General features: G+C 40.6%; 1 long non-coding RNA gene across 1 annotated transcript in view; it reads left to right on the top strand.

The window, feature by feature from the left end:
- LOC136864012 (uncharacterized) overlaps positions 1–24,046 on the top strand; it is an 833,240-nt gene that overhangs the window by 547,864 nt on the left and 261,330 nt on the right. Inside the window, exon 4 of the long non-coding RNA XR_010859251.2 lies at positions 7,043–7,101. This is a non-coding gene — a long non-coding RNA (uncharacterized lncRNA). The remainder of the gene's footprint in view (positions 1–7,042; positions 7,102–24,046) is intronic.

The raw sequence follows: 24,046 nt of genomic DNA, 5'->3' as shown, positions 1-24,046 counted from the left end.
AATAATTTTCCTCCAATGAGACTGAAACCGGCGAACCACGGAGTTGGCCATTAAATACTTGACACATTTAACCGTCATGGCCACTCGGTGGGCTTGTTTGTAGGTGAATATGTTTACTACGACGACCACTGTCATTCAACCCCCGCAGGAATTAATCAAACGTGGTTAAAATCTCTGATCAGACCGTAAATCGAGCCCGAGGCCCTCTGAACTGAAGGCCACTACGCTGATTATTCATCAGTGGAGCTGGACATTATTATTATTATTATTATTATTATTATTATTATTATTATTATTATTATTATTATTATTATTATTATTATTATTATTATTACGAGCTTATGTATCATGCTTCTCTACGCGATTCTCAGGAAGACTGTCTTTGTGGTTTTCCTAACTGAAATCAACGTAGGTCCTACGTCAGTAGGAATGTAGCGATTAAAAGCAATGTTATCATATAAAATATTCGATCAAATGAAAAACTGCACTTTTTGTCACTTTTAACGACGGTGTCGATCTAACAATCCAAAGTTCTAGAGCTGGAATGACCAGGCCGCAGACAGCCGTGAACACTCCTCTGCCATTATTTCGTTAAATATGCACGCTGCTCATTCCAATCGGTGCCTCAGAGTAGGGACTGAATAGCTGGAATGCTATGAAGAACCAATGTGTTACGTACAAGTAGTATCAGAAAAATTATGAACCAGAGGAATCGCATGCTAAAGAAGAAAGTTATCTAACTCCCCATCTACTTCCCGCCAATATTCAGGCAGGCTATTTACACTCGGTACGCCCGGGAGAGTTGGCCGTGTGGTTAGGGGCGCGCAGCTGTGAGCTTGCATCCGGGAGATGGGCGATTCGAACCCCACTGTCGCCAGCCCTGAAGATGGTATTCCGTGGTTTCCCATTTTCACACCTGGCAAATGTTGGGGCTGTACCTTAATTAAGGCCAAGGCCGCTTCCTTCACACTCCTAGCCCTTTCCAATCCCATCGTCCCCATAAGACCTATCTGTTTCAGTGCGACGCAAAGCAAATTATTTAAAACAAATACTCAGTACACAGCAGTAATTCTATCTCGGAGATAAGTGGGAACAGAAGACACAAAGCACATCACAACAAACAATGGTCAATGTAATGTTATTGTTGACCGATGTTATGAGCTTTCTATATTGTAGCCCTTCACATTTAGTTTTCATTCGACTCTGCGATATTAGGGCTGTAAAATTATTTATAGCGTCGACTGTAGTTCCTTATTCCCCGACTTTACATACCGATTTTCATTAAACTCTGTTTAGCCTACCTATTTTCTCGTGACTCGCCACTGATACGGACTTAGTAACAAAAATCCAAATTCATGAATATCCTTGTGATCATAGTCGGTAAAAAAAATGTATACGATATAAATGATTGGAAATGTAATACTATATAACTTTGGTTATGTAGTATTTATTGATACGACCACTAATAACAAATATTTGAGAATTAAATTGTAGGCCTTCCCCGAAACTACCATTTCACTCAGCGTAAAGAAAATTATTTACGGCGTAGATAATAGCAACTTATTCCCTGATTTTGCATACCGATTTTCATGAAGATAGGACCACTAATAACAAATATTTGAGAATTAAATTTTAGGCCTTCCTTTAAACTACCATTTCACTCAGCGTGAATAAAATGATTTATGGACTACATTATAAGCACTTATTCTCCAACTTTGTACACCGATTTTCATTAAGATACGGCCACTAATAACATAACTATTTGAGAATTAAATGTTAAGCCTTCCCCTAAACTACCATTTCACTCAGCTGAAATAAAATTATATATAGCCTAGATTGTAGCGAGTTATTCCGCAACTTTGCTCACCAATTTTCATTAAATTCTCTTCAGCCGTTTTCTTGTGATGCGTGTACAGACAGACAGACAGACAGACAGACAGACAGACAGACAGACAGACAGACAGACAGACAGACAGACAGACAGACAGACAGACAGACAGACAGACAAACAGACAGACATTACAGAAAATTAAAAAGTGCATTTCCTTGTTACTGTGGACACGACTGATACAGAAATAACATCCTTTTGTAAATTCTGAGCAATGTACAGACAAAACTCGCATTTTATATATAATGTATAGATTATTATTATTATTATTATTATTATTATTATTATTATTATTATTATTATTATTATTATTATAAATAGTAGTAGTAGTAGTAGTAGTAGTAGTAGTAGTAATAGTAGTATATGCCTATTTCTCCCAAAGTGATAGAGACACGGTAGGCCTGAACCTCGAGATCCTTTTTTCGATACCGGTATTAATGGAAAGCAGACTGACATTATCGATTCTTGGTAAATTATCGACCCTTGACACTTGTTGTGTTATGTAACTTATACACATAGCTGGATACCCTAATAGGTGTTGAAAATAGGGGCATACATTCAATGTTCTGTCCCATGGCACAAGCTCCACAGGAATGAAGCACTGTACCAAATCGGAAGAGCATGGTGTGGAGGATGAGGTGTGAGGAGAATGTGGGGGGGGGGGGGGGGGTTACATATGATCGAGAACATGCTGTGCCACACAGCCTCTTATCACTTCCGCCTATTGTCGCCGTGGGTGACATTTAGCTTGAATATTCTAATGGATGGCTTCCCTTTGTTCTCAACAACAGGCTATTAATTGAAACTTCCTCAACGTTACTGTACTTCAATTTTTCCATTCACAGTAAGTGACACGATTACTTGCGGTATCTCTAATTGTGCGATGCTGGTAAAAAAAACCACTTGTAATCCATTTCCTCCCATTGTTCTGTTGTCGGTCAAGTTTTAGTAACTCGACAATAGCTAGTTAACTTTATCCATATCGATGATATATTTATAGCTGGGTAACTTACACTTGGTGGGTGGGAAGAATTAATCTCAGCCCATTTATCCTAATCGGTCGAAAACATGTCATGCATGGAGTGACCTCAAGCTCTCAGAGCTTACATAATGCTGTTACTGTTCAGCAGCTGTGACTGTGGTGCATTCAAGTTTTTCAGTTACTGAAGAAAATAAAAAAAATTATATGTCGAGGAATTTTTACAGTAAAATAATGGTACATTGATTTAGGACCCAATAATTCCTACATAGTGGATGAACCATATAAGTTGGTCATGTGAAATATTTAAAAAAGACGCATTTGAAAATGCAAGACAAATTTATTTGCAGAAGAGGAAAAACAATAAACATTATGCACGTTACAGTCCTGCCTGGACGTTATCAAGGTCATTTGTTGGTCAATATCATTTTTAAAAGAAATCTATATTTTCATTTTTACTATTTTTGTACGCGTATTAGTTTTTGTAATAAAGTAATAATAATAATAATAATAATAATAATAATAATAATAATAATAATAATAATAATAATAATAATAATAGCAGAACAAACAGGTTTACGAATTTCCTTTCAAAAGACAGAAGTAATGTCAAATATCAAAGATGATACGGCACAACTAAACACCAAATATGGAATGATAAACCGTGTTAGTAAATTTAAATACCTTGGGGAATGGATTCAGCAAAATGGACTTGACAAAGAAGCCATAGCAGCAAGAACCAAGAAAATGGAAGTCACTTTCCAAACCACCCGGAACATTTACAACAAAGAGTGTTTTTTCCTGAACACAAAAATTCGTCACTACAACACAGTCATCAAACCAGTATCACTGTATGCATCTGAATGCCTTATCCTGTCCGAGAAATGTTTGCTTGCGGATTTAGAGAGGAAAGAAAGAAAGATCTTACACACCATACTTGGTCCAAACTACAAAAATGGCATCTACATTAGAAAATCCACGCAAGAAATATACTCTAAGATAGAGAAGATCACGGACACAATGCGTAAAGGCAGAGTTCGCTTCTACGGTCATATACGACGGATGATCGACTCTCGATGGACGAAACGTATCTTCAGTATATTTGACGCAAAACCAAAAACGGCAATGCCATGGTACGTTAATGTCAAGAAAGATCTTAAAGAACTGGGCCTACAAGCAGAAGATGCACAAGACCGAAAACTTTTCAGAGCAGCCATCAAGACTTTTGGGACTTTCCGGGACGAAAAACGAGCAACTGGTGCTAAATGGACAGAAGAACGTCGTGCTAAACACAGTGAGCTAATGAAGATGATGCGGATCAAGCGAAAGACGAACAAATGCCAGAATGTAAAGTGAGGCTTATCGTGGTCCCTAGTTGGCCGATTAGCGAAGTTGAATTAATAATAATAATAATAATAATAATAATAATAATAATAATAATAATAATAATAATAATGGCGAGTGGCCACCGTAGACGCCCGGAGTACACTAGGTCTCTCGAGGTTACGCCTTTTAGGTGACCCACGAGTCTGTAAGGATTGGGCCCTACCTAACAAGAATTCTAATATTCAAGACGGCACAAACGCCCTACCGCAGACTTAGAGTAAACCTATGAAGGGTAAAATCGAATCTGAGACCGCTTGCACCAAAGGCCACCATACAAATCATTTAGCCATGCAACCGGTCGTAATTGCTATAGTGAAATGTCGTATGGCTTTTAGTGCCGGGATATCCCAGGAGAGGTTCGGCTCGCCAGATGTAGGTCTTTCTATTTGACTCCCGTAGGCGACCTGCGCGTCGTGATGAGGATGAAATGATGAAGACAACACATACACCCAGCTCCCGTGCCATTGGAATTAACCAATTAAGGTTAAAATCCCCGACCCGGCTGGGAATCGAACCCGGGATCCATCGAACCGAAGGCCAGTACGCTGACCGTTCAGCCAACGAGTCGGATATTGCTATAGTAATGTTATATAACGGAGATGAAAGGTCCCACCTCAACTAGGAATAGGCCCAATAGTCGGTCAGTGTAATGGTATCGTTGATAATTCCAGGAGCGCGTGGCTGTGAGCTTGCATCCGGAAGATAGTGGGTTCGAACCCCACTGTCCACAGCCCTGAAAATGGTTTTCCGTGGTTTCCGAGGCCTATGGAGTCTCCCATTATCGCGACCTTCAAGGCCCTTTTCTTTCTTTGGCCGATATCTTCATCTTTCGAAGTGTCGGATCCCTTCTATGTTTTCCCTCTTATTAGTGTTAATAGAGGATGGTTGCCTAGTTGTACATCCTCTCTAAACAATAATCACCACCACGCTTTTACTCTTATATAAACAACCACGACAACAAACAACACTACGCCAGTTAGTATGTTGCCATAACAACTTAACAATTTCCACGTCAGAGATTTTCGCCATTGATAGGATACTTCGCATTGAAAAAAATGAAGCGGCATATGGCTTTTAGTGCCGGGAGTGTCCGAGGACAAGTTCGGCTCGCCAGATGCAGGCCTTTCAATTTGACCCCCTTTGGTGATCTGCGCGTCGCGATGAGGATGAAATGATGATGAAGACGACTCATACACCCAGCCCCCAAGCCAGCGGAGTTAACCAATTATGGTTAAATTCCAGATCCCGTCAGGAATCGAACCCGGAACCCATGTGACCAAAGGCCAGTACGCTAACCATTTAGCCATGAAGCCAGACACTTCGCATTATCACCTTAAATGAACCACTGAGTCAGGAGTAGGCTACTAAAATAATCTAAACAAACTATAATTTTAAAAACACAAATATTTCTGTAAATAATAATGTACACTAGGAGTGCGTAAATACGTAATGCAAACGTACATTCCTACAGTACGGCACTATAAGGTTCATTTTCCTTTACACATGGGCATAGGAAAATGAACACAACAAAATTTGTTCTGATGGACTGCATATCCATACGTGGCTGGGAGGCGTGACCAGTCTTAAGGAGAATAATTGATAGGAAGAGCTTTGTGGAATACAACCTTTTACCTTTCCAGCGACGATATATATAATTTCGTGTGGCTATTTCTAGCCGAGTGCAGCCCTTGTAAGGCAGACCCTCCGATGAGGGTGGGCGGCATCTGGCATGTGTAGGTAACTGCGTGTTATTGTGGTGGATGATAGTGTTATGTGTGGAGTGAGATTTGCAGGGATGTTGGGGACAGCACAAACATCCAGCCCCCGGGCCATTGGAATTAACCAATGTAGGTTAAAATCCCCGACCGGGCCGGGAATCGAACCCGGGACCCTCTGAACCGAAGGCCTGTACGCTGACCATTCGGCCAACGAGTCGGACTTCTGTCAGATGAGAACCCTTGGTCTTGTGATAAGGTAATCGACACTCTACCACTCATACACAGACGAAACGTACCTGCATCATACGTAATCTCTGAAAATGTAATGAAAAATTCACAGTTTCTACCTAATATCTAGGCAGTTCACGGGCTTTCATGCTAGCCAACACATAACTGCTTCATTATACATCTTGATGGACTCAAATTATAGCAAAGTAGATGTCGTGTTGTCTGTATTTTGCTGGAATCACAGAACTCTGAAGACGAACCATCTACCTCAAGACACCACCAAGAGAGTCTAACGTAATGAAAGAGATATGTAAGACTTCATAAGTCTCACAAACGCAGTACTCACCGGGGATCAGAAATAACAGGTGAGCCAAAGGAAGTCAGAAAGATGAAGGACAAGAAACTGGACCTATGAATAATAAGAACCGTGCTATTGAACTTCAAAGATTTTAGAGCAAAAGAAGAGGTCCGAAAGAAGGGAAAATGCGTTGTGTTGAGGACTCAAATTTTCTTACTTTCACTGCACTTTCATGTAGTGATCTCAATCAAACTGTCCATCTGTTGGTCACCATAGTCTTCAGAATCCAGTGAGGTCGTCAAATTCAGTCGTCAATTCGGTTAACATCTTTGTAGTTTTTAGCTCAATTCCACACACATTGATATTAATTGACAATATTATAACCACAGATATTAAGAACATATTTATTCATCGTATACATTAGTTAAAAATAAACTTCATGTATGCAAACTTAAACCCGTTTTTTTTCTATTCCTTATACAGTGAATATTAATAGTATTTCATTCCATCAACTGTCTATATAGGATATTTCTTATTCTTTCCAGGTTTTAACTAAAAATGAACATATTTGAAGGAGTGACTTGACCTCGGTGGCCCACTAAAGGTAAGTTCTTTATGCTCTGTTACCTAGCTTGCAATTACATCGATGTCATCACAATTGATTAAAGACTGTTTGGAGCTGTAAACAAATCATTTAGCTGATATGCTGACGAATTTCTACCTACTGAAATGAGGAAAGGTTGGGAGCATTACAATGCTAATTTGGTATCTAGTGGGGAATTTGACTGTGTATATGTGAGAACGACTTCCATGCCCGGTACTCCTAAATATTCACCAAGACATTCTTGAAGATATTAGAAGAGGTTTAGGCCTACTGTCAATCTTTGGAGGGAGCATACCACTAAAAATGTCCGGGGATGTATCCAGTAAAACATTGGGAGTTACAAACCCAATTGGATTAAGGCCCTCGAGAAAAGAAAAGTTCTCCTGCTCTCGTCGTGACACCGGCCGTAAAAGACTTGAACTGTCATGGTACTCTATTCTTGTAGATTTTGAGATAAATGGGCCTGTTTTGGTTTTAGTCGTAATGCTTCTTCATCATTGTAGCATTATGTCAACAAACCCACTGCACCTGTGAGCAGCTCTTGGCTATACCGTGTACATAAATTACTGGTAGTACTGTACTACTTGAAAGCGTAAACAAAACTATCTATCTGTTCAGCGAGTGAGTTAGTCACAGCAATATAGGACAAGTGCTGAAACTGATTAAGGGCACGGGCTATGCTCCAAGTCTTAGGCCTTATCTAACCCAGAATCACGTGAAAACTATCAGTATGAAGTGAAAATAATACCTTAAAAAAGCATAGGGCCTATGACCCTCTAAAGTTACTATAGACTAACCACCCACATGCTGTGCTTATTTTGACAATTATCGTTACAAATAAAGTTTTGTGCGATATTTTGACAATATTATGCGCTATTTTCTTACATGGTGTGCGTTAATTTGAGATGCATTGACTATAAGAAGAAAGGAAGGCTGACCAATTTAGTGAAAATATAAAATGTGGCAAGAACCTTCCTCGTTTTTAGATCTAAAGAACTTTAAAACAAATATTTACAGTTCATAGTGAATTGCATGTATACCTACTCAGAATGGCTACGAGCCCCTTGGTGTAGGGTTGGTGAACTTGCCTGTTATCCAGAGGCCCCGGGTTCGATTACCGATCAGGACATTGATTTTATTATGAACCTGAGATCTGGTTCGAGGTCCACTCAGCCCACATGAGAATAATTGAGGAGCTGTCTGACGATCAGATAGTGGCAATGGTCTAGAAAGCCAAGAATTACGGCTGATATATTCGTTACGCTGATCACGTATTACCCCATAATCTGCAGGCTGTCTGGCTGAGCAGCTTTGCAATCCAAGGTCCAACAGGGCTATAGTGCTATGGGGTTTGTTTTGTTCTACTCAAAGTCGAATAGTTAGACATCCATCACCCAAACCAGTTTTGGGAGGGGGTGGAGGGGAGGGGGTGACTTTTCACTTCAAAAATCACACATTCACATTTATTGACCGAGATTCAGGCGCCACGGTGAGAAGCCACTGACGATGACATTCATCTGTTACGTCGTTCCTTCTAAGGATGGACTAAAAAGTCCACCGGTTACAGTCTAATACTGTCTGCAGTAAATAATGCCATTTTTAGGTCTGTGAAAATATAGTAAGCACTGTCATTATCACAACGTGGTAGGTTTAAATAGGTCTATAATATACTATAACCAACTGCCTAATCCAAACCTGAACGTTGCCTATTAGTCAATATCCTCAGCTAACCAGACATTCTGAGCTAGAGGTAGAGTGACCAGTTTTGTTTCATTCCTGCCCTAAGCCAATAACACCGGAGCTACCTATTCGAGTGATGACTACAGGCCTACTCAGCGTCGCTTTTCTTCGGAGATCTAACGGGATCTGGCGTTTCAACATGGCTACGACGTTGGTAATATGCATGAATTATCAGGAATATCATGCATGAGATGCAAGATAGAAGGCTACATACTTAGAGGAAATCAAGAAAATTTTATGATCAATACACGATTTTGTAGTAAAAATTCTTTGCAAGAAGGTTAGAAATCGATGCAATCAATATCTTGGAAAGAACTGGGTTCGTCTACACAAGAATGAGACAATTCGATAATCATACTTCAGCTCCAAGTGAATGCCGAGATGGTATTTATCTTATAGGCTATAACCGCTTTAATTTTACAATGCTTCACAATATGTCATTAATACGAACACCAGTACAAAAACATAGGATATTAAATGAATTCCACATAGAAACTCGTGCCTACGATTATCGTAAACCCCCATAGCCTACGAAGCAGTAATTATAATAATATAACGAAAATCTCAACAATATTGTAGGCCTATGGGTGTATGATAGGAGAGAATAATTGTGCTGACAGTTTTATCTACAAATTTTGTTGATCGATTTTTGGGAAAGGATATATTGAATCATTATCAGCCTATCTCTTGATGTAGCCTATGTTGCACTGATTTTTAATTATGTAATACATATTTCACACACGGAGACCAACTCAACCTAAAATTATAATTTGTAGTCGGATTGTTGTCCTATCTTTCTGGGGAATTACGAATTTAGTGGGGTGAGTTCCCCAAAATATTTCACTCTCAGCCATATAAAATCCGGATTTGCATTCTCTGTGATTCTATCTGCCATATAATTGCGAGGACCAGAAATATGAGGACATTTTAAAGGAAGGATTCTTCTATCTTTGAACCGTTCGCATAACTCAGTTGATTTAACATTCCCTTATTATTTTGAAGGATATGAAATCAAATCTTAGGGAAGTCGGTGGGAATTTAACATTTTAAGGTGAGGGACAAATTTTAGTAGATTTACAGACATGTAAAGTTCCAACACTCTCGCGTCATTTAAGAGCAGTAGAATTTTTCTGCACAGTATAACTTTCAAGCTGAAGGTAACAAGTTTACATTATTATGCGGCTGAAACAAGATCTTACAATATTGAGATCAGAAGGCTAGTTTGGAACCCAAAACTGAAGGTCCTCATATATCTTAGGGTACATTATATAAAAAAAAGAAGACATATCTTCGGATATTCGGATATATGATTTTAAAAATCCGAATATACAGTTGAGGTTGAAATGACTGCATCTCGAGAATGAGGTTAGGAGGATAGTACGGGACAAGAAGCCAGACAATTAATGCGGACATCAACTTCAGAAACAGAATAGCATGTGATATTAATAAACAAAGCAAAAAAGAAGAAGAGGAATACATGAATTAAACATGAGAATTGCATGCACGTCACTATTCCGTACTTTTTGTGAACATAGTTGTGTATTTACGAAGATACATGCTGAACAGCAGATTAATTTACAAGCAAATGTAATCCTTATTAGCAGAAATATGATATTTGTATGAAACACCCGGTCTTGAAGTCTTGAAGCTGCGTAATTTGAGACACTTAATTTTTAGCAGACGGTGCGGGAAGTTAAACAGTCCGTAAAATATCGGTATTCCTTGTGTGTGAAATGCTGCAGTGAATAGAAATTCTCTTTTAAAGCATTTCCTTCCTCATTGGCTTTCAGATTAAAACTCATCTTGCAAAATATCCTGAAAACTTGCCAAGAGAAGAATTTCCTAAGCTGCTCTTTTTGTTATAATGGCGTCTCTTTCTCTCATTCATTCGAAGTTCCCTTGCACCCTGCCAAACTTGTTTTAACATAGCCTTGCTGCCAACATGGCGACTTCCCTTTATCTGTGGAACCATCCCTCCCCGTGCGTCCCTTCCAGAAGAGAAATATGGTGCACAAGGCCCAGCCCCGTGGTTACCATGGCGACGAGGCAGCCCCGGCCAATGAGCCTGCGAGATGCTTGTCCCCTTCCCTGCAACAGCATGGGAGAAACAAAAAAGAAGCTTTCACTTCTTTTTTATTTGGAGAACAAATAAGAGCTATGAAAGAATGAGAAAGGAAAAGGTACATCCCAAAAGTTAGTTCGCTCTTTTCTCGTTTTCAAAAGAGTTCCTTTAAAGCAAAACTTAGTTAATAGGAGGACAATATCATCAGAAGGAGACCAGTTTCACCATGTCCTGCCGTTGCAAAGCCAGCAGAAATAGATTGAGGACCAATTGGTCTGAAATCCTTAAGGAACGAGTTTTGAACAAAAAATTTTTCTTTATTCGTTCACTACTTTTTAAGTAGCCGTTACAAAATGGTGACAGATTTAACAGTTGAAAGTGCTTATAAAATACACTAGTGAACTACAGTACGAGTAATCATGCGAGACTCAAACATCTGAAACAGGGTTTATTATAGTAAGATTCGTTTACCGTACTTCGTTATAAACTGTACAAGGAAAAAGAAACTATTTTTATAAATATATTTTTCTCGTTATTGTGTAACTATTAGTATTTTACTGCGATTTGCATTGGATTCATTTAGTGCTCTGTGTGGGGTGCGTCTAATGGATGATATAATCAATATTTCTATTTCATTTTAAGGGTTCAAGTGTCAGTAGAAGCACGGTTAGATGAAACAGGATAATTGTTATTGACATGTATGTAGGCTATTATTCCTATTTCAATATTGTTTTATGGAGAGACTATTGATAAAATTCTTTTCAAGCCTTTTATTATTAAAATTCTTAATATATGTAGGCTACAGTATATCTTATAGGCCCTATGTATAATCATGGATTTTTGAAAGTCTAAAGTACCTTTACCCGGGATGAGTGGCTCAGACGGTTGAGACTCTGGCCTTCTGACCCTAACTTGGCAGGTTCGATTCTGGCTCAATCCGATGGTACTTGAAGGTGCTCAAATACGTCAGCTTCGTGTCGATAGATTAACGTGCACGTAAAGAACTCCTGCGAGAATAAATTCCGGCACCTCGGCGTCTCCCGAATCCGTAAACCGTAGTTAGTGGCACGTAAAGCAATTATTATTATTATTATTATTATTATTATTATTACTATTATTATTATTATTATTATTATTATTATTATTATTATTATTATTATTATTATTATTATTAAAATACCGTTATAAAGCCTAGCAGGAAAGAAGAGAAAAATGTATGTTTTCAAAGTGTGATCTTGTCGTTTTCACAGAAAATATTCTGTTAATTCGCAGTGAAATATAAACTATTAACCTTCATGTAGTTTCTATGGCTACCTTACCTTATTACACAAAATTTGTGTGCACAGTTTCTCAGTTGGTACGGGTCTTAATAACAATATTCTGGTTTACTTTTATAGACTAAAAAATCGAAACTCTATTCAATAAACGGACAGATTTTCAAATTTTCTCCCCTTATCGGTGCCTAACAAGATAGCACAGAATTTCATCGCCTGCGTCTCAATTATAACAAACTTTTCCGGATACAAATCACGACCAAAACACCCAAGAAACGCCGAAGTTATGTGTGTTCCATAAGACCAATAATTGGCATATTTCCTGTAAAACAGTTCTTAAAATATCTGGGTAACTTATACATATTCCAATGGCCTACTTTATTTTATTTTATTGTACTGTATGTCCTAACCTATCATATCGTATCATATTACATTTATTCAAAGAACAGAATAAATATTTCTACCAGGTGAGGCTGCCAAAGTGAAAAAGTACGTTAAATGCAGGAAATTGAAAATAATGCGTTGCCTATTATATCGAATATGAAGGCAGTGATGTCTTGAAATGGACACAGATCCCTTTAACGTGGACAGGACAACGACCCATATTAAGAACGATTATAACTCGAAATGTTGTCAGAAAAACGCGAGGCATTTTGGTACTCCTCACCTAGCAGCCTAATAACTTCAACACTCCCTAAATTAGTAGCCTACAGGTCGTTATCTCCAAAAATGGTATAATTTCTTATTTACCTTCAATTTTTGTTTCAAATAATTAACAATAGGTGCAAACTATTGCCATTATCTGAAACAATTAATGAGAAGGTCTCTAATAATTTGATATTTCTAGAAATAGTCACAAAATTAACCGAAGTTAAATCATTAAAATTATTAACCTATTTCACGATTTCTTCCAAGTTTTTATAGTGTCTTATCAAAGATCTCCGACATTCCTTATCAATATACAGCACCTTCTCTTTAATTATTTACTTCTACGTCTTAGCGCCCTGCTACTGGCTAATTTTACTCTGGGATTTGACTTTCAGTCCAGTATTACTTGAACACATTTAGGTCAATTTTATTGCAAAAAAATACAGGAAGCGGTAGCGAAAGACAATTAATACAGCTGAGAATACCGCAGCTGACAACGTGACACTCAAGCATCTGAAAGCGATCTGACTGGGAAACAGTCGTCTTGGTAAGCCCTTAACGAGCTGTCCGGCGTTTAGTTTGTTTGTTTGTTTGTTTGTTTGTTTGTTTTGCTATTGTTTGTTTTTAGAATATATAAAATAACATTTTTTTCAGGTCACTAGGCCTATAATTCGTACAACTATTGTTCACTTTGGACACTGTAGTTAGATCTAGAAATATCTTAATTTCTTACTAAATCATGGCAGAACAAATCTCTTTGTCCTTCCAAACGAGCGCCACTCAGGCCGAAGGCTTGCAGATAACGTAGTGATGCGCGACGAATCATCTCGGAGTTATTCTTAGATTTCTAGATCGGGGCCGCTATCTCGCTGGTATCAGATCACGCAGACCATGTGGAACTCGAACCGGTCCTCAGATCCGGTTAAAAATCTCTGTCGTCGCCATAAGACCCATCTGTGTCGGTGCGACGTAAAACCACTAGCAAAATTATCTCTGACCTGGCCGGGAATCGAATCCAGAGTCTTTGGGTAAGATGAAGACTCATTAGCCCTAGGCCACGGAATTGGCACTAAGTCATGGCTGATAATTTTTCCAAATGTTAATCCGTATTGAAGCCCAGTTTAGATTTTTAGCATGCTCATTGCAAAAAGGTGGGCTTTTTTCTGTTAATAACCAGAGAAAATTTTAATATACTAAATAATTCGACCATTAATAATAATATAATCATAATAATCATTTTTTCCCAGCATTCCGCCGAAACAACTTTCGCTTTGTGGGTGAATGAACGCTATTTTTCCCGATCTTGTGCGTAGGCTATAGCTTATTTAACTGTGTGTAAACACTAGGGCCTAATCCTCCGGGCAATTGTATATACCGTCGCTCCTATGCCGAAATCACGAATGTGACAGTGTTGTTCCTATCCATTATTTCCCTTCAGACTGGTCACGCCTCCCAGACACATACTGATATGCATTCCTACAGAACAAATTTCGTCGAGTTCATTTTCCTTACTGCTCTGTAAAGGAAAATGAACCTTAATATACCGTACTTTAGAAATGTATGTTTTCATGACATATTTACCCGCTTGTAGAGTATGATGTATTTAACGTTCATTTTATTTTACACGCCCGCACAGGAAAATGAATTCAACGAAAATTTTCCTGATGGACTGCATAGCAATATGTAACTGGGAGGTATGACCAGTCTTAAACGGGAAATAATGAATAGGAAGGGCATTGTCACATTCGTGGTTTTGGCGTAGGAGCGTCGATGTTTCATAAGGCGCTCATAGCCATAGTATTATTTATTGATTCATGGTCAAAGAGAATCTTGGTCAATAGTTCCGTAAACCTACATATGTGAAAAATAAGTTGCTGTTGTATCCGTACTTTTAGTTCAGGGCTCCAAGACTCCGGATAATCTACAAACCCAAATATTCCAATTTCTACAACGGATGAAAGAGTTGAACATTCACTTGACAAAAGCCGTATTCCATATAAATATGGAAATACTTCACATTTGCTCTAATATAAATGGTCCTAACACTTCAGATCTGTACAATATATAGTAGCCTATGGGCTTACAGTACATACAATTTAAAGTTACAATTTGTTATCATTAGTAAATTATTATTGGTCCAGGTCTTTAGCTGAATGGTCAGCGTACTGGCCTTCAATTCCTAAGGCCCAGGGTTTGATTATCGGCGTGGCCGGAGTTTCTTAAGTGCGTGGGTATGGCTGGAAAGAATTGTGTTATCTTGATTAATTTGTCTAGGTCTCATCTTTGATTTTGGAGATATGAAGGTGACAGAGATATGAATGATGCTAGTATTTTTAGCCGAGTGCAGCCCTTGTAAGGCAGATCCTCCGATGAGTGTGGGCGGCATCTGCCATGTATAGGTAACTGCGTGTTATTGTGGTGGAGGATAGTGTTACGTGTGGTGTTGCAGGAATGTTGGGGACAGCACAAACACCCAGCCCCTGGGCCATTGTAATTAACCAATTAAGGTTAAAATCCCCCACCCGTCGGAAATCGAACCCGGGACCCTCTGAACCGTAGGCCAGTACGCTGACCATTCAGCCAACGAGTCGGACAATGGTGCTAGTAATACCATTATTTAAGCAGCCAATAGGGATGGTTGCTGCGTGCATTTTGGTGGGATTAGCAGACAGATAAGCTATGTAATAGCATCTTCCAACCCGGTGAGAGAAATAGCGGAAAACTACGTTACTACTCATTTTCCTCCTATGCCTTTTCAGTGTTCGTAAGATAACTGTGAAAGCTGATGGTGTAGCTGTTGGGGACCCGGCCAGTCCTTGGCCTCAAGAGAAAGAAGGGAAAAAAAGAACGGCAACAACAACGACAACCTTAATTCCTCTTGGCTTGGGGACTGGGTATTTTTGCTTCCTTCATATACACACATCACATCACACTCTCAACGTCCTCTCCCTGTGGTTGGGGGTGGTAGAATAACAACCGCTGTATCCCTTGCCTGTCCTAAGATGCAACTGAAAGGGGCCCATGGGGCTCTTAACCGGGGAGCGTGGTTTGGCCACCACGGGGCCCTTAGATGAGCGCTGGCATTGTTTCCACTTAATTGTGCCAGCCTCCTCACTTTTATCTACCCTATCCGACTTCTCTTCGTCAACTCTTGTTCTTTTCTGACCCCGATGGTATTAGGTTTGCGAATCCTAGGGAGTCTTTCATTTTCACGCCCTTCGTGACCCTTGTCCTTCTTTGGTCGATGCCTTCGAAGTCTTGGACCTCTTCCACTTTTCCTCTTGGCTAGGGGATAGTTGCCATGTTGTACTTCCCCTTAAAATAATGACCACCACCACCACCAACTCTCAATGTCCGCAGAGACATGCAATAGTGAGTATCATCGCTGCCGGGAAAAAACCTCCTATGTGAAATATTTTAGCTTAGAACTTTGGCCGGTAAGGTTCTGTTATCTAAGGTGCAATATTGCGTGAATATTGTCAAGGCATTCTCGCTCTTCATAATGTATGTGCTGCGGGTCAGTATATCTCCAAAAATAGAAGGTTTTGTCCCGACAACGTAGATATATCCCTCCACATTGGACTAGAGTCAGGAAGGGCATCTGGCCACAAAACTAGACCAAATTAACATCTTTGCCGGAATCAATAAATTGAGGAAAAGGGCAGGAAAATATTGTTATTATTATTGGAAATGAAAACCTACAACATGTTATTATTATTATTATTATTATTATTATTATTATTATTATTATTATTATTATTATTATTCAGAGGCACACGCACATCGGACTCCCAGGAACAATGACCCTAGCGAAGATAACCATGTTTTTCACTCATTTAAACCTAGACACTGATGCAATGTCCAACAGTCTGAGGCTACGCAATATAATACGGATTGTGCAGCCGTAAGGAAAGGTTCCATCCACGCCGTCTGCTATCTTAAAGATGATTCTCTATGGCCTCCCACTTCCTTGGTGAAGGTCACGGCCACTGTCTGCACAGTTCCAGTCTCTTCACCGAGCGACTTGTTTGCGCGGTTCGGGTCATACAGCTGTTAGGTTGCATTCAGTAGATACGAAAAGGAACCTTACATGCATTGTACACTAGGAGTGCGTAAATACGTAATGCAAACGTACATTCCTACAGTACGGTACTGTAAGGTTCATTTTCCTTTACACATGGGCATAGGAAAATGAACACAACAAAATTTGTTCTGATGGACTGCATAGGCCATCGATATGTGGCTGAGAGGCGTGACCAGTCTTAAGGAGAATAATTGATAGGAAGAGCTTTGCGGAATACAACCTTTTACCGGTCGAGCGACAATATTAATTAATAGGTCCCTTTGTTAGTGATCCAACGTCGCACAAACTCAACGAAGGTTTTCGACAACGGAAGGATAGGAGGGTAGAGGAATACTTGCCTGGTGCGAACTATATTCTACATAGGCCTATCCTGTATACGCGCATGAGAAAATGAACTCAACGAAAATTCGTCGCTGTTCGAGCAAAAGGTTATATCTTCATATTATTTTCCATAAGACTTGTCACATCTCCCAGCCACATATCGATGGCCTAGATTGAATACCTCGTATCTCACTAAGCTCTTCCTATCCATAATTTCCCTTAAGACTGGTCACGCTTTCCAGCCACATTTGGGTATGCAGTCCATCAGAACAATGTTCGTTGGTCTTATTTCCCTATGCTTACGAGTAACGGAAAATGATCCTTATTAAAATTATACTCTAGGAGTTAGTAAATACGTCACGCAAACATACTTTCCCATAGTACGGTGGGGCAAGGTTCATTTTCATTCACACATCGGCATAGGAAAAAAGAACACAACGAACATTGTTCTGGTATATTGCATATCCATGTCTGGCTGGGAGGCGTAACCAGTCTTAAGGGAAATAATGGATAGGAAGAACTTTGTGAGATACGAGGTATTCAACCTAGGCCATCGATATGGATATGCAGTCCATTAGAACAATGATCGTTGCATTCAGTTTCATTGCTGATGTGTAAAGGAAAATGAACCTTGAGTACATTATACTGTATGGGGTTCGTAAATAAGTCATGCAAACATACACTGACTGACAGAGCAAATGCAACACCAAGGAGGAGTGGTTCGAAAGGGATGAAAGTTGGGGAAAAACAGAGACGGCACGGACGAATAATTGATGTTTATTTCAAACCGATATGCAGGTTACACAATGCGCACGGCATCGACTCAGTAGGATGTAGGACTACCGCGAGCGGCGATGCACGCAGAAACACGTCGAGGTACAGAGTCAATAAGAGTGCGGATGGTGTCCTGAGGGATGGTTCTCCATTCTCTGTCAACCATTTGCCACAGTTGGTCGTCCGTACGAGGCTGGGGCAGAGTTTGCAAACGGCGTTCAATGAGATCCCACACGTGTTCGATTGGTGAGAGATCCGGAGAGTACGCTGGCCACGGAAGCATCTGTACACCTCGTAGAGCCTGTTGGGAGATGCGAGCAGTGTGTGGGCGGGCATTATCCTGCTGAAACAGAGCATTGGGCAGCCCCTGAAGGTACGGGAGTGCTACCGGCCGCAGAACATGCTGCACGTAGCGGTGGGCATTTAACGTGCCTTGAATACGCACTAGAGGTGACGTGGAATCATACGCAATAGCGCCCCAAACCATGATGCCGCGTTGTCTAGCGGTAGGGCGCTCCACAGTTACTGCCGGATTTGACCTTTCTCCACGCCGACGCCACACTCGTCTGCGGTGACTATCACTGACAGAACAGAAGCGTGACTCATCGGAGAACACGACGTTCCGCCATTCCCTCATCCAAGTCGCTCTAGCCCGGCACCATGCCAGGCGTGCACGTCTATGCTGTGGAGTCAATGGTAGTCTTCTGAGCGGACGCCGGGAGTGCAGGCCTCCTTCAACCAATCGACGGGAAATTGTTCTGGTCGATATTGGAACAGCCAGGGTGTCTTACACATGCTGAAGAATGGCGGTTGACGTGGCGTGCGGGGCTGCCACCGCTTGGCGGCGGATGCGCCGATCCTCGCGTGCTGACGTCACTCGGGCTGCGCCTGGACCCCTCGCACGTGCCACATGTCCCTGCGCCAACCATCTTCGCCACAGGCGCTGCACCGTGGACACATCCCTATGGGTATCGGCTGCGATTTGACGAAGCGACCAACCTGCCCTTCTCAGCCCGATCACCATACCCCTCGTAAAGTCGTCTGTCTGCTGGAAATGCCTCCGTTGACGGCGGCCTGGCATTCTTAGCTATACACGTGTCCTGTGGCACACGACAACACGTTCTACAATGACTGTCGGCTGACAAATCACGGTACGAATTGGGCCGTTCGCCAACGCCGTGTCCCATTTATCGTTCGCTACTTGCGCAGCACAGCGGCGCATTTCACATCATGAGCATACCTCAGTGACGTCAGTCTACACTGCAATTGGCATAAAGTTCTGACCACTCCTTCTTGGTGTTGCATTTTCTCTGTCAGTCAGTGTACATTCCTAGAGTGCTGTACGGTAAGGTGGTTCATTTTCCTTCACACATCAGCAAAGGTAAATGAACACAGCGAATATTGTTCTGACGGACTTAGTAGGCTATCCATATGAGGCTGAGAGGCGTGACCAGTATTAAGGGAAATAATGGATAGGAAGGACATTTTCACATTCGTGATTTTGGCATAGGAGCGACGATATGCTTGTTCAGTCTTATAGCTTATAGAACTGATCCGAATGGTTGAGGTTCAGTTTGATTAGGAATGTGGGATATGAAACAAAATATCGACGGCTTACTTCTAAAACCTCGTATCTCCTAATGCGGTTCCTATCCATTCTTTTACTTATGACTGGTCACGCCTCCCAGCCGCATATTGATACGCAGCCCATCAGAACAATTTTCGTTGAGTACATTTTCCTATGCAAACGTGTAAAGGAAAATGCAACTTAAATTAATTATACTGTAGAAATGTGTAAATACCAGCTTAGGAAAATAAACACAATGAAAATTGATCTGATGGACAGCATAGAATGTCCACGTGTGTCTGGGAGGAGTGATCAGCCTTAAGGTATATAATGGGTAAGAAGAGCGTTGGGAAATACGAGATTTTACAAGTAAGCCACCGGGCGAGTCGGCCGAGCGGTTAGGAGCGCGCGGCTGTGAGCTCGCATCCGGGAGATAGTGGGTTCGAACCCCACTGTCGGCAGCCCTGAAGATGGTTTTCCGTGGTTTCCCATTTTCACACCAGGCGAATGCTGGGGCTGTACCTTAATTAAGGCCACGGCCGCTTCCTTCCAATTTCTAGGCCTTTCCTGTCCCATCGTCGCCATAAGACCTATCTGTGTCGTTGCGACGTAAAGCCACTAGCAAAAAAAAAAAAGAGAGAGAGAGGAAGTAAGCCATCGATATCGTCGCGCTGCTGGGACAAATCTTCCTATTTGAAATCGTTTAGCTTAGAACTTTGGCCGGTAAGGTTCTGTCATCTAAGGTGCAATAATGTGTGAATGTTGTCAAGGCAATCTCGCTCTTCATACTGTATGCGCTGCGGGTCAGTATATCTCCAAAAATATTATCACATGGTTGCTTTTGTCCCGACAACAACGTAATGACTGTCGATGGGTCCAAGTTAAATATGTGGAATGGAAGGGAGTTTAAAAAAGTAAAATTTTGATGTAGGCTACTGTAGTTAGGTGATAAGGTTTGTGATTAATAACTTCAAAACCAAACGAAGTTGGTAGAGATGTCTGAAGAGAGAACAGTTCACACCTTAGCGTTTGATACCATACATTTGCACAACAAATCTCAAAATATAACATGGAGATGATGACGATGATGATGAGTGCAGTGCATGAAATTTCAAAAAAAATAATAAAATATTGCGGAAGAAAATGAAATGGCGTATGGCTTTTAATACCGGGAGTGTCCGAAGACATGTTTGGCTCGCCAGGTGCAGGTCTTTTGATTTGACTCTCGTAGGCGACCTGCGCGTCGTGATGAGGATGCAATGATGATGAAGACAACGCCTACATCCAGCCACCGTGCCAGCGAAATTAACCAATGATGGTTAAATTTACCAACCATGCCGGGATTCGAACCCGGGATCCCTGGGACCAAAGGCCAGCACTCTAACCATTTAGCCATGAAGCCGGAAATATTGCATTTAAGTCTGAGAATAAACTTAACAAACTGCAATCTCACGTAATCATACGACATAAGTGCACGTGCCTACTGGCAAGGAGTGATTCTGTATGGTACGATTCGCACAACATTCCTGGGCTGTATAATAAGCCATCCGTGTCAGTTGGTGACCAGCTAGGTGGGTTAGTTCATAAATGGCCCTTAACAACACTACAGTCAACTTCGCATTGGCAAGGAACTTTTTGTCCATTCATCTCTTACAGCAGTTAGACTATAATCGACCACTTGAAAATAAAGTTGCACTGAATTCACTAAAGTCCGACTCGATGGCTGAATGGTCAACGTTTTGAGACCTTCCATTCAGAGGGTTCCGGGTTCGATTCCCGGCCGGGTCTGCGATTTTAATAGCGTATGATTAGGCCCTCTGACCTGAGTATTTATCAACAATATTCTCTTCATATTCAGACAACACACCACAATACCAACCTCTACAGAAACACGCAGTAGTGATTACATCCCTCATATAAGGTTGGTGCCAGGAACGGCATCCGGCCGTAAAACAGTGCCAGATACACATATATATGCGACACAGTTTGCACCAATCACTCCACAAATGGGGGAAAAATTGGAAGGAGAAGAAGAAGAAGAAGAAGAAGATCATAATGATGATGACGTTTCCTTCATTTCACATAAAGCAGTCGCTCACCCGTCCATATTATTATTATTATTATTATTATTATTATTATTATTATTATTATTATTTGTTAAAATGCTATTTGTTCGGGGCGTCGACCCATGTGGATCTTTTGCCCCTACTGGCACCGTATTGTATGAACCTGCGTGTAATTGGAAAGCTGGTAGTGTGGAATGTTGTGTGTGAGGAAAGAAAGATAAAGGACGTCAAAAACACCCAATCCCCAGGCCAGGGATGTTAATCATTACAATTAAAAAACTCTGACCCGGTCAGGAATCGAACCCGGGGCCGCCGAATGACAGGCGGGCGCGTTGCTCCCTACAGCGGGGTCCGGACATTATTATTATTATTATTATTATTATTATTATTATTATTATTATTATTATTATTATTATTATTATTATTATTATTATTCAAAGTCCAATTTTACTAATAGAAAAATAAAAGCGAATTGATATTTCCTTATTCTATTTCATTTCGTAGGAAATATCTATTTACTTGATGGAACGTTCTAAGGACCGTCTACATATTTGCACTTATCACAAGCAGTATGAAATGACAGGTGCAATAAAAGATGGTTGCTTGTGTAACTTTATGAGAACTCGTTTCATTATGCAACGAGGAAGACGCGAGTTTTAACCACACGGTCTTTAAACGAGCCTTCTCGAATGTTGTTTTAAGGACGACATCTAACACGCTGCAATTTGTGGAGAAGTGAAATGTAGTTCATGGTATGTAGTGCTGTTCCACGTCTTGGATGTGTCTCCAAACGTTTAGTAAACAAGGAGAAAGAAAATGAATATAAATTGTATGATGTATAACAGTCTATCGTGTGCATCTTATCTTCTACATCGAACCTGCAGAAAGAGAGTATTGTTCTGAATTATTTTCAGGTATTCATTTTAAACTACGAAACATCTCGCTTGTTATTCGAATATAATAATAATAATAATAGTAATAATAATAATAATAATAATAATAATAATAATAATAATAATAATAATAATAATAATAATAATACAGAGCTCGATAGCTGCAGTCGCTTAAGTGCGGCCAGTATCCAGTATTCGGGAGATAGTAGGTTCGAACCCCACTTTCGGCAGCCCTGAAGATGGTTTTCCGTGGTTTCCCATTTTCACACCAGGCAAATGCTGGGACTGTACCTTAATTAAGGTCACGGCCGCTTCCTTCCCACTCCTAGCCCTTCCCTGTCTCATCGTCGCCATACGACTTATCTGTGTCGGCGCGACGTAAAGCAACTAGCAATAATAATAATAATAATAATAATAATAATAATAATAATAATATAATAGCCCCGGCTACTTTATGCAGGCTGTTTGAGTTGACATCATTTAGATTGCCTAGGTGAAGTTCTGTTTTATGCTACTAAATGACAAAGGAACAGGACTTCTCTTGAGCGATCTACCGTTGAGAATTGAGAAGGAAAAACAAGTGCCTTATACAAATCTGGGCGTTGGAGACATTCTGTAGTCATTCCTCCAATTAAACCAGAGGCCACAGAAGAGCCATCCTGAGCCGGAGTGTATTTGCGGGAGGCTGGCCGGTTAATTTCTTCACTCCTCCCAACCGCACGTGGGCTACTCGTCCAAGTAGTGACCTAGGCCAATGTTACTTCACTTAGATCACATAGACTAGAATCTTGTGCTTCAACATGGCTACGCTGTTGTCCGCTGACGGTTGATTTATATTACTGGTTAAGTACCACCAGAGATCTTACAAATTCGTACATAGGCTACATACATAGCCTTCGTACACACGATCGCTGCAGAGTAGGCTACGTGGTTGTTTCCAGCGTGTATTGGGGATACAGTGGTTTCGAACCATACTGGCGGTACCTTTGTAAATGACTTTCCGTGGTTTCCAATTCTCACACTAGGCAAATCCGGGGGCTCCTTCCCAGTCATACGCTTTTCTAAAGATCTGTCTGTCTGTGGAACGTAAAACAAAGAGCAAAAATAATAAATACATTTTAGTTGTTGTTTATTTGTTGTTCTTGTTGTTGGTGGTGGTGGTGGTGGTGTTGTTGGTGTAGTTGTTTGGGTCCATAAACTGGTTTGATGCAGCTCCATACCACCTTATCCTGTGCTAACGTTTTATTTCTATATAGCTAGTAGGCTAAATTCTATAGCTACCCTAGCCTGTTGGTCATAGAGCCTATTATCTTCGTCTACCTCGGCTATTTTTCCGCCTACACTTCGCTCAAAAACCAACTAAACAAGTCCTGGATGTCTTTGAGACGTGTCCTATAATTATGTCTCTTCTTCTGGTCAAGTTTCGCCAAATCCTTCTCTTCTCACCAATTCGATTTAATATCTCTTCATTTTATGATTCGATCTACACATCTCACCTACAGCATTCTTCTGTGCA

This window comes from Anabrus simplex, chromosome 1 (assembly GCF_040414725.1).
Source record: "Anabrus simplex isolate iqAnaSimp1 chromosome 1, ASM4041472v1, whole genome shotgun sequence".
In the NCBI taxonomy this organism is placed as follows: domain Eukaryota; kingdom Metazoa; phylum Arthropoda; class Insecta; order Orthoptera; family Tettigoniidae; genus Anabrus; species Anabrus simplex.
This window is presented reverse-complemented; position numbering and strand designations above follow the sequence as displayed.